Raw genomic sequence first — 19,101 nt, 5'->3', positions numbered from 1 at the left:
AGGAGCAAGCCATCTTTTAACTGCAGTATTTTGGAGCTCAAGAAAATAGAATCTGTCACTGCTTCCACTTTTCCCCCTTCTATTTGTGATGAAGTGATCGGACCAAATGCCATGGTCTTAGATGCCCTTCCAATACTATAGTTTTTTGAATGTTGAGTTTTAACCCAGCCTTTTCACTCTCTTCTTTGATACAAATCAAGAAGCTCTTTAGTTCTTCTTCAGTGTCAGCCATTAGAGTGGTATCATCTGCATAACTGAGGTTGTTGATATTCCTCCTGGCAGTTTTGATTCCAGCTTGTGATTCACCCAGTCTGGACTTTCTCATGATGTATTCTGCATGTAAGCTAAATAAACAGGGTGACAGTATACAACCTTGTTATACTCCTTTCCCAATTTTGAACTAATCAGTTGTTCCATGTCCACTTCTAACTGTTGTTTGTTGACCCATTTGCAGGTTTCTCAGGAGACAGATAAAGGTGGTTTGGTATTTCCACACTGTTTGTTTGTGCAGCTTTTCAACAGTCAAAGGCTTTATCATAATCAATGAAGCAGAAGTAGATGTTTTTTGGAATTCCCTTGCTTTCTATATGACCAAATGAATGTTGGAAATTTGGTCTCTGGTTCCTCTCCTTTTTCTAAACCAAACTTCCACATCTGGAAGTTCTTGGTTCACATACTGTTGAAGCCTAGCTTGAAGGATTTTAAGCATTACCTTGCTAGCGTGTGAAATGAGTGCAACTGTGTGGTAGTTTGAACATTCTTTGGCATTGTCTTTCTTTGGGATTGGAATGAAAACTGACCTTTTCCAGTCCTATGGCCACTGCTGAGTTTTCCAAATTTGCTGGCATACTGAGTGCAGCACTTTCACAGCATCATATTTTAGGACTTGAAATAGCTCAACTGGAATTCTACCTCCACTACCTTTGTAGTAACGCTTTCTAAGGCCCACTTGACTTCACACTCCTGGAAGTATCTGACATAAGAGGTCAGTGAGTATATGTTGAATGAATATTTGTTGTAAGTAAATCCAGCTAAATAAATAGTACATATAATGAATGATCATCATGCTGTTTTCATAAACAGAGTTGACTAATAGTAGAAATACTTGGGGACTTCCCTGGCAGTTCAGTGGTTAAGATTCTTCACTTTCACTGCATGCAGCATGAGGCTCAATCCCTAATTGGGTAACTAGAATCCCACATGCCACACTGCATGGCCAATAAGTAAAATAAATAAATACAAATAGAAATACTCTATTCAAAACTTTCCAAGTGAATTTAGCAGAAGGAGAATTACTGAAATATCTTATATTTTTCTTCAACATTGTTGAATAACACTGCTCGAGTTTTAAAACTCTTAACACATATCATCTGTTTTGATGATATTTGCTGTGTGCTTAGTCACTCAGTCATATCTGACTCTTTGCAACCCCATTGACGGTGGCCTTCCAGGCTCCTCTGTCCATGGGGATTCTCCAGGCAAGAATACTAGAGTGGGTTGCCATGCCCTCCTCTAGAGGATCTTCCCAACCCAGAGATCAAACCCAGGTCTCCCACATTGCAGGCAGATTCTTTACCAGCTGAACTACCAGGGAAGCCCTTTATGATATTTAATGTCACACAAATATGGAAGACCTATTATAATAGAATTTTTTGAGCATGGAAAGATATTCTAAAGTTGTGCCATTCTTTCTTTTTGTAGAATGCTGCCAGCTTTCGGCTCAATAGAAAGAGGGGAAATTGAGTTGATTCCTTATTTTTAGCCTCCATTAGATGATTGTAATTCGTTATTTGCTAGGTTACCTGAGGGTATACTTCATCAAGTGTGATGCATTAGCATGCAGCTGCTTTGTCCAAGTCTCCTGAGATCCAGGCTTTCTCAGCCTACCACTCCTCCCCAAATCTCCCCACTGCCTCCCAAAGAAGTAGTGTGTCAATATTTTGCTCTTATTGATAGCCACACAATTCACGTTTCACTTGTTTCCTTAAACTTTTTTCATTATGTGATTGTATCTGCTGGCTTAGCCCTTTCATGCTAGCCATTTATTTTGCCCCCAAGCATCTGGCCTTTAAAAAAAACCAATGCATCTTGCTGGCTTATTGAATAAGAGATATATTGCTGTGCTTATAGTCAGGAATGACTGTGCTTACACACCAAGGCTTACTAAAGTACCTCAGCTTCCTTAAGACTGTGTTAATTCTCATAATGACCTGACAAATTTCCTAATCATTATATGATTATTTTTCTTATACTGCATTCAAAAATAAGTTAGACTTGATATTGGTTCTAAAACTAAAGACTTTGATACCCCCAAATACTGTAATACACTACTGAGACCGTGAATTTTCAGATGCAAAGTTACCTTGTACAATGATGATGTGATAATCCTTGTAAACAAAGCAAAAACAATACATGTAAAGTATCTCATTTTCAGGAAGATTTGAGTCTGTCTTATATCATATTTTCATCCACAAACTAAAGGTTAATGACTTAGAAAGCATTCTACTACAATGTGAGTTCATTATTTATAAGACAATTATAGATAAAGAGAAAAAGGCAATTTTATGTAGCTAACCTAGAGGACTTGCTTTAAATTCAGACAATGAGTAGAAAATGTGTAATGTTTGATACTTATCAATGCATTTTTTAAATGTTATTTTACCTGGGTATTAGAGATACATTTTTTGATGACTAAAAATTCTAGGTAAAAGTTGTTCTACTTCAAAGGTGGGAATAGAATTCATAACTTTGATGTTATGAAAACATTGACTATAAATTTTTCATATGGTAACATATCCAGGGATTGGTACCAGGCTAAATAGCAACAACACAGGGAGAAACAGATAGGCACACATTAAGCAAACTTTTTAAAAGGGTTGGGCATCAGAGTGAAAGCGCTAAAGGTCAATTAGCTATTAGTAGGATGTGATACCCCAGTAGTACTTTAGTGCCCTAATAAGAGCATACTGTAGCATTTATCACAATACATGGTAGAGATTTATGTACCTATCTTCCCCATTAAAGTGTCAGCTCATTCTGTGGATTGGACTATAATGTCCATTGTTGTATCTGCAGCACCTAATCCAGTGCCTGGCACAGGGCAGGTTTATTTTAATTTTTAAATTAGTGAATTCATTATGTGTTAATAACTTAATTACTAATAAATATAACAAAAACTAAAACATAATAACATTAATGTATAACAGTGTTAAGAGAGAAATAAATTAAGAACCTAACTATTTGGAGATGTGTGAAGCTTGTATTCTGATCAAATCCTTCAAAAGGTTTAACAGTTCCCTTGGTATTTTGCTATAGGGATTTATAAAAGGGCAAGGCTCTTAATCTCAAGGTTTCAAATCCTAAAATCTATTTAGTTGTTTTTAGGATTAACTTTTAAGTAGCTACTTAAAACAATGATGCTACTTTTTATATCAGTCAGGATCAGGTTTGGCTGCCAGTAACCAAGACCTCACCTCCCAGCACCTACCCCGGCCACAAAAGTGCCTGAATGTAAACCACTTTCTGTCATGTAAACTCTGCTATGTGCATAGGAGAGTGCTAAGACACTTCAGTTGTTTCTGATTCTTTGTGACTGTATGGACTGTAGCCCTCCAGAATCCTCTGTCCAAGGGATTCTCCAGGCAAGAATACTGGAGAGTAGGTTACCATGCCCTCCTCCAGGGGATCTTCCTGACCCAAGGATCACACCCAAATCTCTTATGTCTCCTACATTGGCAGGAGGGTTCTATACCAGTAAAACTTACCAACAATTCATCCAAACCTTAGCTCCATTTTCAAGAGACCTAAGTTCTTTCTCTCTTGCTGTTTTACCATTTTAAATATCTTAACTATCATTTAAAGTGACTGACCAAATCAGTGATTATATTTACATTCCAGCAAGCAGGAAGGAAACGAAGCCTAGAAGGGCCCATTCTTTCCTTTAAGGAGACTTCTTGGAATTTGCACACACATTTCTGTGTGTCTCATTGGCTGGGTTCTCTATTAATGAGGGGGAGGCTTAGCTACATATTGAAAGGCAACTAGCTGTTCTTGTGACATGGTAAAGAAAAAACAGAACAAAATGTATGTCTGTGGTTTAAAAAAAAACAAAAAAACATATAAACAATATAGAAGGATAAATGTGCAGAGTTGAAATTTCCCTCTCACTTAATGAAATGTGTCATTGTAGTCTGCTTAAACTTTTTTGAACACCCTCTTTTCATAAATGTTCCTCATTATTATCCTCATTTTTCTAAAGAGGAAAAGAACAAACCTATATTTAATAGTTTTTCTTTCATCCAGAGTACAGATATGTGAATTAGGCTACACCAATTGGAAGCATCCGTGTGATGCTTTGGTTTGGAGCTGAGTTATATGGGGGAGGACATAGAGCTCAGGGCACTCCTTAACTGGAGCAGATTATGGTAGAGACGTCACGATTTTGGAAGCAATAGCTGTGGCCGCAGCTTCCTGTTTCAGCCAGGTCTCCTGCATTGTGGACAGATTCTTTACCAGCTGAACCACAAGGAAAGCCTGAGAATACTGGAGTGGGTAGCCCTTCTCCAGCAGATCTTCCTGACCCAGGAATCGAACCAGGGTCTCCTGCATTACAGGCAGATTCCTTACTAACTGAGCTATGAGGGAAGCCCGGGGTCCCTGACTGGCATTGCAATCACATGTCAGTGTTTTTTCACATGTGATTCTGAGAGCGTGGTTCTGGAGCTGGCAGCCAGGGGCAGCTTTTTGATTCAGTAGTGCCTTGGCTGTGACAGAAGCAATGCTCCATTAGTGGACCGATGCTGTGGTGTGTATCTGAGTCTTTTATGGATCCTCAGCCTAAGGGCAATGTCTTCAGCTTCTGCAGAAATGCTTTCAGCTTGAGAAACTAACATTCTTACAGAATTGAAGCTCCCTGGACTTCTTCCTAATAAGAATCTCCTCTATTTTATATACAACCCACTTACTCCCTGATTAAGATAATCACTACCCTGAATTTGGTATTTATCACTCCTTTGTGTTTACATTTTTTAATCAATGTATATCTCCTTAATTATACAATGCTGTTGTTTAGTTGCCAAGTCTTGTCTGACTCTTTTGCAACCCCATGGGCCAGTTCTCTCTGTCCATGGGATTTCCCAGGCAAGAGTACTGGAGTGGGTTACCATTTCATCCTCCAGGGGATCTTCCTGACTGAGGGATGGAATTTGGGTCTCCTGAATTGGCAGATGGATTCTTTACCACTGAGTCACCAGGGAAGGCCTAATTATATACTACTATATTATTTTATGTGAATATATTTACATATGAATGACAGCATTCTTCAAGTATTCTTCTGTAGCTTTATCCTCCTCACATTATGTTCATGAGATTGATCTGTTAATTCATTCATTTTCACTACTGTGTAGAATTATATAGATCTAACATAATACATTTATCATTCTTCAGTCAATGTAAAAATTAGCTTTTTCTGTTTTAAATAATCCTGTTAAGAGTTTACATTTTGAAAAAAAAAAGCATATGTCCCCTTGTGTTCACAATGACATGGACATGTTTATTTAGGGTGTAAACCTAGGGACAGATTTACTGGGTTAGAGTGGTTCTATCTTTATTAGTTACTGTCACATTTTTCTTCAGAGTGGTGGTATGGATTTACATTTCTACCAATAGTATATAAATGTTGGCTTTTATCCACACTTTTGTCAACACAATATTTTCAGGGTTCTTAATTTTTGCTAATATGGTAGGTGTGAAAATTTTATTTTACTCATAATTGGCATTTTCCTATCACTGAGATAAATCATCTTTTAATAGACTTATTGGCCATTTGAGGTAAACCCTTGGTAAATTATCCATTTTTATCCTTTTCTCATATTTTTATTGAGCTGATGTGTAGGGGTGTTCTTTTTTCTTTATCCTGGGTAATAATGCTTTCTTAGTTATATGTGTTGAGAGTATCTTTTTTTCCCCAAGTCTGAGATTTGCCTTTTCAAATGATCACTTTTGACTAATAGACATTTTAAAAATGGTAACATTATTGAATTTACCAATATCATTTTTGTGGTTTTGTGTCTTGTTTTAAAAAAAGTTTCTCTATCAAAGTCATAAAAATATTCCCCACATTAACCTGTAAAACTTTTGTAATTTTGCCTCTCACATTAAAGTGGTGTATCAATTGGTATATACAGGAAAACAGAACCACTCAGAATGATGTAGAATGAGGAATTTTCTTTAGGGACTTGAACTTCTGTCACTGTGGAATTTGGTAAAATAGTCTTATTTCCATTGGCTCTTCTGCATCTGGTGCTGAGCCTGAAGTCAAAGGGCAGATTGGAATGATAAATGTGAAATGGTCAGAGCAAGAAAACGAACTGTGTGAAACAAACTGGAACCTACCTTAGTTTCTCACCGGACAGCTTTGGCCTCTCCCATTTTTTAAGCCACCAACCTTCTAGCTGAGGATAACCTGCAGGAAGGGCTGGCTGCCACTCTTGTCAAGGAGCTACAATAGCATAGGACCTGGGATGTAGAAAATGTAAAAGAAGATATCCTATTGGAACTCAAGGAACTATGAAACTCAGCTACTCTTCTATGCCAACAGATTTAGCCAGAAGATTGCAAAAATGTGTAGGAGCTGCAAGAGAGCCTGCCTTACATTAACCTTCAGAGTAAGCATGGCTTCTGTTGTCTTCCTCCTGTCACATCTCAAGCAAACTTCTCTGGTGGCCAAACCTAACCACCAAAAATCTATAGGAAAAGAATTCTAGAAAACGTAGCCAAGTTAATGCTACAAAGTCATACACAGAATTTATTGTATGTATTCTATGGAGTAGTAATTAAAATTCACTTTGTTCCATGTGGATAATTCCAGCCCCACTTATCAAATACCCCATTCTATCCTCCTCTGATTTACAATGCCACTTTTGTACCATATTACATTGCACTATATAGTGTGTTCTGGAACATTTGTTTTGTTTCATTGCTGTTTGTTGATTTCTGTGCTACTGCCTTTTTGCATGCCAAGTTGCTTCAGCTGTGTCCGACTCTTTGCGACCCCATGGACTGTAGCTCACCAGGCTCCTCTGTCCACGTTGCCATACCCTCCTTCAGGGGACCACCTTGTTAATATGACTTTATTGTAAGTATTGATATCAATGGTAAAATAAGTCCCACAATCTTGTTTTATTTTCATTAAGAATATTTTGCTTCATCTGACCCTTTGCTCTTATATGAAATGCTAGAATCTCTTTGGCATTTTGACTACACTTGCTTTAAGTTTAGATATTAATTTGACATCCTCATGATATTGAGTTATTATATGTATAAATATGATATAGCTCTAAAAATATCTAGTCTTCTTTCAGTGCTTTCAGTAAAGTTTTATAATTTTTTAAGATCATGCACACATTTATTCCTAAATACTTTTTAATGGGGCTTTCCAGGTGGTGCAGTGGTAAAGAATTCACCTACCAATACAAGAGATGCAGAAGACAAAGGTTCAGTTCCCAGGTTGGGAAGATCCTCTGCAGAAGGAAATGGCAACCCACTCTGGTATTCTTGGCTAGAAAATTCCATAGACAGCAGAATCTGGCGGGCTACCAGTCCATGGGGTCACAAAGGGTCAGACACGACTGAGCATGCACGCCCTTTTTAATGCTGTTGTTGAAATAGTGTCAGTTTTTAAAAATTGTTTATTTAAAATATTTATTCATGACCTATAGAAATCAGTTGATTTTTGCTTAATTAGAAACTTCTCTGAACTTTTATTAAGTCTAATAATTTGCCTGTAGATTTTCTTGTGTTTTCTACAGATACAACTAAATAGTTGAAGTGTTAGTCACTGAGATGTGTCTGACTCTACAACACCGTGAACTGTAGCTCACCGGTCTCCTCTGTCCATGAAATTCTCCAGGCAAGCACACTGGAGTGGGTAGCCATTCCCTCCACCAGGGTATGTTTCTGACCCAGGGACTGAACCCGAGTCTCCCACATTGCAGGCAGATTCTTTTTTTTTTTTTTTTTTTTAACGTTTCTTTTTTTTTTTTTAATTTTTTATTAGTTGGAGGCTAATTACTTCACAACATTTCGGTGGGTTTTGTCATACATTGACACGAATCAGCCATAGATTCACACCCACTCCCCATCCCGATCCCCCCTCCCACCTCCCCCCCCACCCGACTCCCCCGGGTCCTCCCAGTGCACCAGGCCCAAGCACCCGTCTCATGTATCCCACCTGGGCTGGGGATCTGTTTCACCATAGATAGTATACATGCTGTTCTTTTGAAATATCCCACCCTCACATTCTCCCACATAGTTCAATAGTCTGTTCTGTATTTCTGTGTCTCTTTTTCTGTTTTGCATATAGGGTTATCATTACCATCTTTCTAAATGCCATATATATGCGTTAGTATGCTGTAATGTTCTTTATCTTTCTGGCTTACTTCACTCTGTATAAGGGGCTCCAGTTTCATCCATCTCATTAGGACTGGTTCAAATGAATTCTTTTTAATGGCTGAGTAATATTCCATGGTGTATATGTACCACAGCTTCCTTATCCATTCATCTGCTGATGGGCATCTAGGTTGCTTCCATGTCCTGGCTATTATAAACAGTGCTGCGATGAACATTGGGGTGCATGTGTCTCTTTCAGATCTGGTTTCCTCAGTGTGTATGCCCAGAAGTGGGATTGCTGGGTCATATGGCAGTTCTATTTCCAGTTTTTTAAGAAATCTCCACACTGTTTTCCATAGCGGCTACTCCTAGATGAGAACATAGGCAAAACACTCTCCGACATAAATCACAGCAAGATCCTCTATGACCCACCTCCCAGAATATTGGAAATAAAAGCAAAAATAAACAAATGGGACCTAATGAAACTTAAAAGCTTTTGCACTACAAAGGAAACTATAAGTAAGGTGAAAAGACAGCCCTCAGATTGGGAGAAAATAATAGCAAAAGAAGAAACAGACAAAGGATTAATCTCAAAAATATACAAGCAACTCCTGAAGCTCAATTCCAGAAAAATAAATGACCCAATTCAAAAATGGGCCAAAGAACTAAACAGGCATTTCTCCAAAGAAGACATACAGATGGCCAACAAACACATGAAAAGATGCTCAACATCACTCATTATTAGAGAAATGCAAATCAAAACCACAATGAGGTACCATTACACGCCAGTCAGGATGGCTGCTATCCAAAAGTCTACAAGCAATAAATGCTGGAGAGGGTGTGGAGAAAAGGGAACCCTCTTGCAGGCAGATTCTTTACCGTCTGAGACACCAGGGAAGCCTACATATATAACTAACATGTCTGCAAATAAAGGCTGTCTTTGTTCTTTAAATTATTACTCTTATAATAAAAATAAATTATAATAAATACATTTATACTATATGAGATCTATTTCATATAACATATAATATAAAAAAATACTATTCTTATAGTTTTAGATAACCCAGATTTCAGGCATAATGTAAAATAAAAGTTTCTTGATGTTTACATGAAAGTTTGACAAGAGCTGGCTTTGTATTTACACAAGACTCACCTGTTGTCACAACTGACAAATCCTATTTGTAGTCTATCTGTATAATTGCTTAATGTTTTTGTAAAAAATGCTATCTTAATGTAATATAATATTTTGCTTATGCAAGAAAATTTTTTAAAAATCACAGATATTTATACTTTGAACAATTGTCATTTTTGCAGCTATAAAACTTTACATTTATAAAATATATTTTCTCATAATAAATATACTTTTTTGATGAATTTTGTATCACATATGTCTTTGAGATAAGAAACATTTTATAATTTACAATAGTGTTTATTTCTATTACACCTACTGAAAGTATTACATAGACATGGAAATCAGTAATATTTGCTAGTTTGCAAATGTCACATTATTTGCTACTATAAATACTATATATTTTATAAAACCTATATGTTATTTGAAATTTGAACTTTTTAAATTGTTCATGGTTCACATAGTACTTCCTTTTAAGTCTTAAAGCATAGCTTTGAAAATGTGGCATGTTGACCCTCTTTGTATCTAGAGATGCAATTAAAAATAATGGCCCAAATATTCAAGTAATAGCAAGTGTTGGCAATACGACATTGAGGCTATTCATTTGACCTTCTTTTCTGGCTTGCAGGCTTGCGGTTTGTTTTTAAATGGATGGCATGTTAAAGATCTGCAGACATGTCATTTTTTTCCCTGACAATTAGTGAGATATAGAAGGAGAAAACTTTTCTGAAGAAAGATTCCAGCTAGTTCACTACCCGCAGATCAATAACATCGAGTGTTCCAATAATGTAAATATGCTCTAAGACTATCTCTAGGGGTTGGAGAGAGATCAGCTTTGTATAAACAGATGTTTTATTAGATGAGTAGACAATAGATGAAGAAAAAAACATGCTATGGTTCTTCATGGAGTGTTTCTGGAGTTTGGAAATGATTTTCTGATATAATCAACTAAAAGATAAGACACTTTAGTTAAGTATGCTATAATTTGTAACCCTAGAAAAGATTCTAATTTTAAACATCCTCTAATCTCAATTTCCCCACTCCAATATTCTTGCCTGGAAAATTCCAGGGGAAGAGGAGCCTGGTGGGCTACAGTCCATGGGGCCACAGAAAGTCAGACATGACTGAACAACTGAGCACACACACAATCTCAATTTAAAAGTGAAAGAAATTTTCTCTGATCATCCATGTTAAGTGCTCTGCTTTTTAATTTCATTGTATCTTTTCTTTTGTAGAGTTTAATATGTTTTTAATTGGAAAGAAATATGATTTTTTTGGTTTAATTTCTAATCACCTGGATAATTGCTAGCTTTATGAGAGAGAAAATACATCCATCATTCTCATTAATGTAATCCAGAAGCTTGTGTGGTGGTTGCTTAATAAATATAACTAACTATTAATGAATAAATGATGAAGTAAACATATTTCTTGAGAAAGAAATATTATCTAACTGCCTTCAATTGCAACAGCTCAGAATTTGGGGCTAACATAGGTACAAAAGCAATTTCTTGGATGGATATTGGGTATCTCATCAAAAGAAATACTGAGACAAAAATCAGAGCCACTTTAGGAGCCTAGAATGTAGAAATTAATGGACTGTTTCCCAAAGGCACTGTTGTCAAAATAAGTTGAGCATTTTCAGTTTTCGTGTCACTTTGAACTAGATTAAGAATCTAGGGCAAGAATAGGAAAAAAAAAATGCTTTCTTGAGAAATGCAGAGAATCAAAGAGAAATTCATCCTGTCTCTCTCTGTCTCTGCCACCCTCCTTTTTCCTCCTTTCAGTCTTGTATATTTACTCACACTATTGACTTTTTCCCTACTTTAATTATTTCTTTTTTGAATTATTGTTTGCCAAAATTTCCTTTCAACCTGAAAGATTGCTTTTAGTTTTTATTTTAGATCAGGTTTGCCAGTAACAAATTCCCTCAGTTTTGTTTTTGTGGGACTGGTCGTTATTTTAGTTTCATTTTGTAACTATAATTTTGCTAGATCTAGAATTCTTGATTGACTGGTTTTTCCCCAAGTACTTTAAATATACTGTTACACTTCTTTCTAGTTTTAACTGTTTTTGAGGAAGAATGCAGTCTTTAATTATATTGTTATTCCCCTATATATGAGTTATTTTTCTGCTTTCAAGATTTACTTTTGTCGTTATTTTTGAGCAGTTTGACTATAATGTGTCTAGGTATAGATCTTTTTGTGTTTATTATTCTTGGAATTCACTTGGGGTTCACAAGTGAACTGAAACTAGTACTCCTGAAACTAGTACATTATTAAAACAAGTACTCCTGAAATTAGTAAGTTATTAAAGCAAGATGGAAGCATACAAAGTTAACCTACAAAAGTTATTCATTTTCCTATATACCAGCAGTGAAAAAATGGAATTTGCAATTCAAGGCATAGTACTAGTTACATTAGCATCCCCCAAAATAAAACCAGTATAAGTCTAAAAAATGTACAAGATCTATGTACAGAAAAACTATAAAACTCTGATAAAAAAAAACCAAAGGAGAAGTAAATAAATGGAGAGATATTTCATGTTCATGGATAGCAACACTGGTTGAGATGTCAGTTCCTGATCGGATCTAGAGATTCAATGCAACCTCAATCATAATCCTTGTGGGACATTTTATGGATATTTATAAACTCATTTTAAAATTTATGTGGAGAGGTAAAATACCTGAAAGAACCAACAAAAGGTTGAAGAAGAAGAGCACAATTGGAGAACTGATACTATCCCACTCTATAATTGTAAGGGAAAAATCTTTCTCCTTATTCATTTCTCATCAATTCTTCTGATAACATATGTGTGGGAGTCTGACCCACCAAGATATTCTCCAGTTCTTTTAGATACCAACTGACTGTCCTACAGTTAAATTCAATTCTGGTACTACTTAGAGTAAGTAACATATTTCACAGACATCAAAGAAGGAGACCGAGTTCAGTCTCTGGGTTGGGCAGATGACCTGGAGAAGGGAATGGCTACCCACCCACTCCAGTATTGTTGCCTGGAGAATCCCATGGACAGAAGAGCCTGATGGGCTGCAGTCCATGGGGTCACAAAGAGTTGGAGAGGACTGAGCAAGTAATACTTTCACTTTTTTTCCCCCCATAGTTTAAGAACTCTGTCCCACAGTCTCCCCCTCCCCTCACTAACTTCAGATAGCAATTCACAAGTCTAGTTGTTTCTGACTGACCAGATGTAGATCCAGAATTTCCCATAACCCCCTCCCAAGGTTTGAAAATTTGCTAGAATAGTTCATAGAACTCAGAAAGGCAATTTATTTACTATATTACTGGTTTATTTTGAGGGGATGCAGTTCAGGAATAGACATATGAAAGAGACATATAGAATAAATTATATGGGAGGGACATGGACCTTTCATCACATTTTTGGACATGCTACCATTCAAGCTGGTTTTAGAAAAGGCAGAGGAACCAGAGATCAAATTGCCAATATCCGCTGGATCACCGAAAAAGCAAGAGAGTTCCAGAAAAACATCTATTTCTGCTTTATTGACTATGCCAAAGCCTTTGACTGTGTGGATCACAATAAACTGTGGAAAATTCTGAAGGAGATGGGAATACCAGACCACCTGACCTGCCTCTTGAGAAACCTGTATGCAGGTCAGGAAGCAACAGTTAGAACTGGACATGGAACAACAGACTTGTTCCAAATAGGAAAAGGAGTATGTCAAGGCTGTATATTGTCACCCTGCTTATTTAACTTATGCGCAGAGTATATCGTGAGAGATGCTGGGCTGAATAAAGCACAAGCTGGAATCAAGAATGCCAGGAGAAATATCAATAACCTCAGATATGCAGATGACATCACCCTTATGACAGAAAGTGAAGAGGAACTAAAAAGCCTCTTGATGAAAGTGAAAGAGGAGAGTGAAAAAGTTGGCTTAAAGCTTAACATTCAGAAAACTAATTTCATGGGCTCTGGTCCCATCACCTCATGGGAAATAGATGGGGAGACAGTGGAAACAGTGTCAGACTTTATTTTTTGAGGCTCCAAAATCACTGCAGATGGTGACTGCAGTCATGAAATTAAAAGACGCTTACTCCTTGGAAGGAAAGTTATGACCAACCTAGACAGCATATTAAAAAGCAGAGACATTACTTTGCCCACAAAGGTCCATCTGGTCAAGGCTATGGTTTTTCCAGTGGTCATGTATGGATGTGAGAGTTGGACTGTGAAGAAAGCTGAGCGCTGAATAATTGATGCTTTTGAACTGTGGTGTTGGAGAAGACTCTTGAGAGTCCCTTGGACTGCAAGGAGATCCAACCAGTCCATCCTGAAGGAGATCAGTCCTGGGTGTTCATTGGAAGGACTGATGGTGAAGCTGAAACTCCAATACTTTGGCCACCTCATGCGAAGAGCTGACTCATTGGAAAAGACCCTGGTGCTGGGAGGGATTAAGGGCAGGAGGAGAAGGGGACAACAGAAGATGAGATGGCTGGATGGCATCACGGACTCGACGGACATGAGTTTGAGTAAACTCTGGGAGTTGGTGATAGATAGGAGGCCTGGTGTGCTGCGATTCATGGGGTTGCAAAGAGTTGGACACGACTGAGTAACTGAACTGAACCTTTCTGGCACTTCCATTTGTTCAACAGCTTGGAAGTTCTCTGAAAATTGTACTTTAGGAATTTTCTGAACGCTTCATTACATAGGCATGGTTGACTAAACCATTAATTCAACCTCCAGTCTCTCCCTCATCCCTGGACTTCAATTACTTGGGGCTAAAATTTCCAGTCCTCTCATCACATGGTGGTTCCCCAGAAAGCAGCCTCCCATCCATAGAGATTTCACAAAAGTTATCTCATTGATATAAACTCATGTATGGTAAAATGGTCTTATGAATAACAAAATACATTCCTTCCCCTTTTTTGCTCTTATAACTTAGGAAATTTCAGATTTTAGGAGCTCTAGTATAGAAATTCCAGCTGAGCTATTTAACACCCTAAAAATGATGCCATTGAAGTGTTGCACTCAATATGTCAACAAACTTGGAAAACTCAGCAATGGTCCCAGAACTGGAAAACATCAGTTTTCATTACAATCCCAAAGAAAGACAATGCCAAAGAATGTTCAAGTCCCTGTACAATTGTGCTCATTTCACACGCGAGCAAGGTAATCCTCAAAATCCTTCAAGCTAGGCTTCATCAATATGTGAACTGAGAAAGTCCAGCTGTATTATCTGGATTTAGAAAAGGCAGAGAAACCAGAGATCAAATTGACAACATCGCTTGGATCATAGAAAAAGCAAGGGGATTTCAGAAAAAAAAAAAAAAAAACAACTGCTTCCTTGACTATGCCAGAGCCTTTGACTGGGTGGATCACAACAGACTGTGGAAAATTTTTAGAGAGATGGGAGTACCAGAGTACCTGACCTGCTTCTTTAGAAACCTATGTATGAAGGTCAAGAAGCAACAGTTAGAACTGGACATGGAAGAATAGATTGGTTCAAAATTGGGAAAGGAGTATGTCAAGGCTGTATATTGTCACCCTGCTTATTTAACTTATATGCAGCGAAATGCCAGGCTGGATGAAGTACAAGCTGGAATCAAGATTGCCAGGATAAATATCAACAACTTCAGATATGCAGATGACACCAACCTTATGGCAGAAACGAAGAGGAACTAAAGAGCCTCTTGAAGAAGGTGAAAGAGGAGAGTGAAAAAGCTGGCTTGAAACTCAATATTCAAAAAACTAAAATCATAACATTTTGTCCTATCACTTCATGGCAAATAGATGGGGAAAGTGTTTCTACTTTTTTAATTTTCTTGAGCTTCAAAATCACTGTAGACTGTGACTGAAATTAAAAGATGCTTGCTCCTTGGAAGAAAAGCTATGACAAACCTAGACATTGTATTAAAAAGCAGAGATATCACTTTGTTGACAAAGGTCTGTCTAGTCAAAGCTATGGTTTTTCTAGCAGTCACATATGGATGTGAGAGCTGGACCATAAAGAAGGCTGAGTGTTGAAGAATTGATGCTTTAGAATTGATGCTGGAGAAGATACTTGAGAGTCCCTTGGACTGCAAGGAGATCAAATCAGTCAATCCTAAAGGAAATCGACCCGGAATATTCATTGGAAGGACAGACTAAAGCTGAAATTCCAATACTCTTGGCCACTTAATGCAAAGAACTGACTCATTGGGGAAGACTCTGATGCTGTGAAAAGACTGAAGGCAGGAGGAGAAGGGAGCAACAGAGGACAAGATGGTTGGATGGCATCACTGACTCAATGGACATGAATTTGAGCAAACTCCAGAAGATAGTGAAGGGTAGGAAAGCCTGGCATTCTGTAGTCCATGGGTTCACAAAGGATTGGACATGATTTAGTGCCTGAACAACAACACCAAGGACAGAAATGGGAATGAAGGCCAAATATACATTTATTATTATAAATCACAATATTATAAAGATTAACTATAAAACTGCAGTAACTAAGACAGTGTGGTATTGGTGAAAGTACAGATTAATCAATGGAACAGACTAGAGAACCAAGTTGTTGACCAACCCAAATATAGCAAACTGAGTTTTGACAAAGGGACAAAGACAATCAATTGGAGAAAAGATATTCTCTTCAACAAATGTTACTGGAATGATTCAACATCACATACAAATATGAACCCAGACACTTTTCACAAAAATTATTTAAAAATTCATCATAGACCTAAATGTAAAGCACAAAACTAAAACACTCCCAGGAGATAGTATAGGAGAAAATCTAGATGACCTTGTATGGAGGTGATGGCATTTTAGAGAAACCACCAAAAGCATTATCTATAAAAATAATAATTGATAACCTGAACTTCATTAAAATTAAAAGTGTGTGCTTTACAAAAGGATACTATCAGGAGAATGAGGAGATGGGACACAGCATGGGAGAAAATAGCTTCAAAAATATATCTGATAAAGATCTTTTGTACAAAACATGTAAGGAACTCAATAATAAGAAAATTAGAAATTTGACAAAAGACCTGAGCAAACACTTCATCAAAGAAGATATACAAATGGAAAATAAGTGTATGGAAAGATATTCCATACCATATATCATTATTGTGATGAAATAAAATTAATATTTTATGGCAATACAGAAAAATTTAAATGTGAAATTTTCTCTGCCCATTTGGGCCTCCTTCTTCCTCTTTAGTGTCTATTGTGAATCTGCATTAACCTGACCTCCTTAGGAGGTAACGATTCCTTCTTAATTGTAAAAGTTTGCTTTGTACATGGCGATTTGGATTGTGTGAACTGTCAGTACATTGTGTTTTGATGTAAAACCTCTTATGTCATAAACATTTTTAATTGTACTTTGACCTCCGATGGGTGGAACAGTTCTCAGAGCTTTCTGAAAGACTGTCTCCTGTGTTACAGTCCTCAAGTTGACGTCAATAAAATTTTCCTTCATTCCTAGGTTGACTATTGATTAATTTTTCATCAACATGAGACATGCAAATCAAAACAATGAAATACCACTACATGTTGATTAGAAAGGCCAAAATCCAAAGGACAACAATACAAATGCTGACAAGGATTTAGTATTTATCTGAAAGAGATGAAAGTATGTCCACATGCAAAGTCACACATGGATGTTTTTAGCATTTTTATTCATCTTTGGCAAAACAGTAACACCCTCTGTTTATTCTTTAAGTCGTTTTCTCCTAAGATTGCTCAGGATTTGATCTTTATTCAGAAGCCATTTTCTTTATTCTAGTATTGTTTGTCATCTGAAGGCACTGTACAATTTCAAAACTACTAATTCCTGGATCATTTTTGTTTAATGATCCTTCTCTCTTTCCAATCACAGTTTACTGCAAAAAACGAAGTAACCAGGTAGTACTTTCAACATTCTACCATGAAATCTTTTTAGCTAGATCACCTGGTAAATTAGATACATTTTGTACTTTCCACATTAGCGTAAGCAACAACATTACCACACTTTCTACTGTTAATACTAGAGACCTTTGTCCTTTGATTTCCAATAAAAGCTTTATTATCACCTAAGTTCTCACAATAGCCTCCTGAAAACCATCATACATCTGATACAGTTTATTTAAGGCATTTTATATTTTTACTAATACTCTATTCAAAGATCCTTGCCTCTCCATCCAAATACTAAAATTAGTATTTGCTATCTAGTGTCATATAACAAGTTGTTCCATAATTTAACAGCTTAAAAACAGCATCAAATATATAAACATTGCTGTATTTTTCAACCAACATTTACACAGAGATTCAAATTGGATCTCTGAGACAGTGTCATCCTACAACTGAAAGATAATATTTAAATCGCCTCTGAGGCAGCTGGATTAACTTTAGTCAGAGAAATATGTATACAGTGGATTATTTCTAGATATATTTTGTCCAACTCTATTCATAGGAAGCAGGTTAAAGAAATGAGCAAAGTATAATGTGTATGTTTTTAAGCATAGAAGCTATAAATGAAAGAGAGATTTCATAACTGCAAATGAACTTTTTCAAACTGATAAGTTGTCTATTCTGTTAACATGGATATTAAGTGATTTGCTGATTGAATCTTATTTATATTTATATTACTATTCATATTATATTGCTTTCAGCTGAACAGATGAAAGGAAAGTAAGACTATAAGAAATAGTCTGTTGTTCACTAGAAGAAAAAACAGGAGTTCAACATAGCTTTTGTAATTTTGAATTTGGGTGTGATGAGTGAGGGTAACCATGGGACCGGAGGAAAATGAAATCTCTTAGAAATTGCTTGATATTTTTAGTAATATAAATGATATGCAACTAATTTAATTAAACTTAGAATCATAACAGACCCTATTGAAGAGCTAGTGGAATGCTTTTCTTTTGTGTATCTCCTTACTGCTGAAATGTAGTACATTAAAATGAATAAGAACAATAGATAGATTCAACTGATCAAATCTGCAACTCCATCTGATCAAATGAGAAGATTTTAATTAAAACTGGACTTCATTCAAAAAGGACTATTGTAACAAACTATAATTAAGTTGATTTTTCATAGTGCATAGGTCATACATTCATTTTTTAACTTTAATTCTCCTAGTGTTATATTTTTACCTTTAATATTTCTGTTTGTATATTCATAACTAATTATGAATTTTCTATTTTTCCATATGAGGCATTATTCACTTACTTCAGTGATGATCTGTCTAGAGATATTCCATGTTTAAAACTTTTATAGATCTTTCCTTCCTTCATCATTCTCGTTTTTAGTCACACCAATAAATAAGTAACCACTTCTTGCAGAAATTCTGTTATATAACTTTATGCGTAGATATAAAGCAAATGTCAGTGCATTGTATTTCTGTTTTCTTTAATCAAAATTAAAAATGATTAACTAAAAATATAAAAATAGCATAATTGAGAATGAGCAGTACATACACACAACATAATACATGCTGCATATGGAGCTGTTTGAAATACAGAGGACAGTATCTGATATGTATGCATTCACTGCAAGCATTTATGCCTAAGATGTCCCATCACATTCTTATCGAATGACAATGCAGTTGGTTCAAACAAAGACTGATAATTAAAACAGTTTTGTCCAAAGACATA

The sequence above is a fragment of the Cervus elaphus genome, chromosome 20, assembly GCF_910594005.1.
Source record: "Cervus elaphus chromosome 20, mCerEla1.1, whole genome shotgun sequence".
In the NCBI taxonomy this organism is placed as follows: Eukaryota; Metazoa; Chordata; class Mammalia; order Artiodactyla; family Cervidae; genus Cervus; species Cervus elaphus.
The sequence above is the reverse complement of the archived record's forward strand: the minus strand, read 5'-3'. Positions refer to the sequence as shown.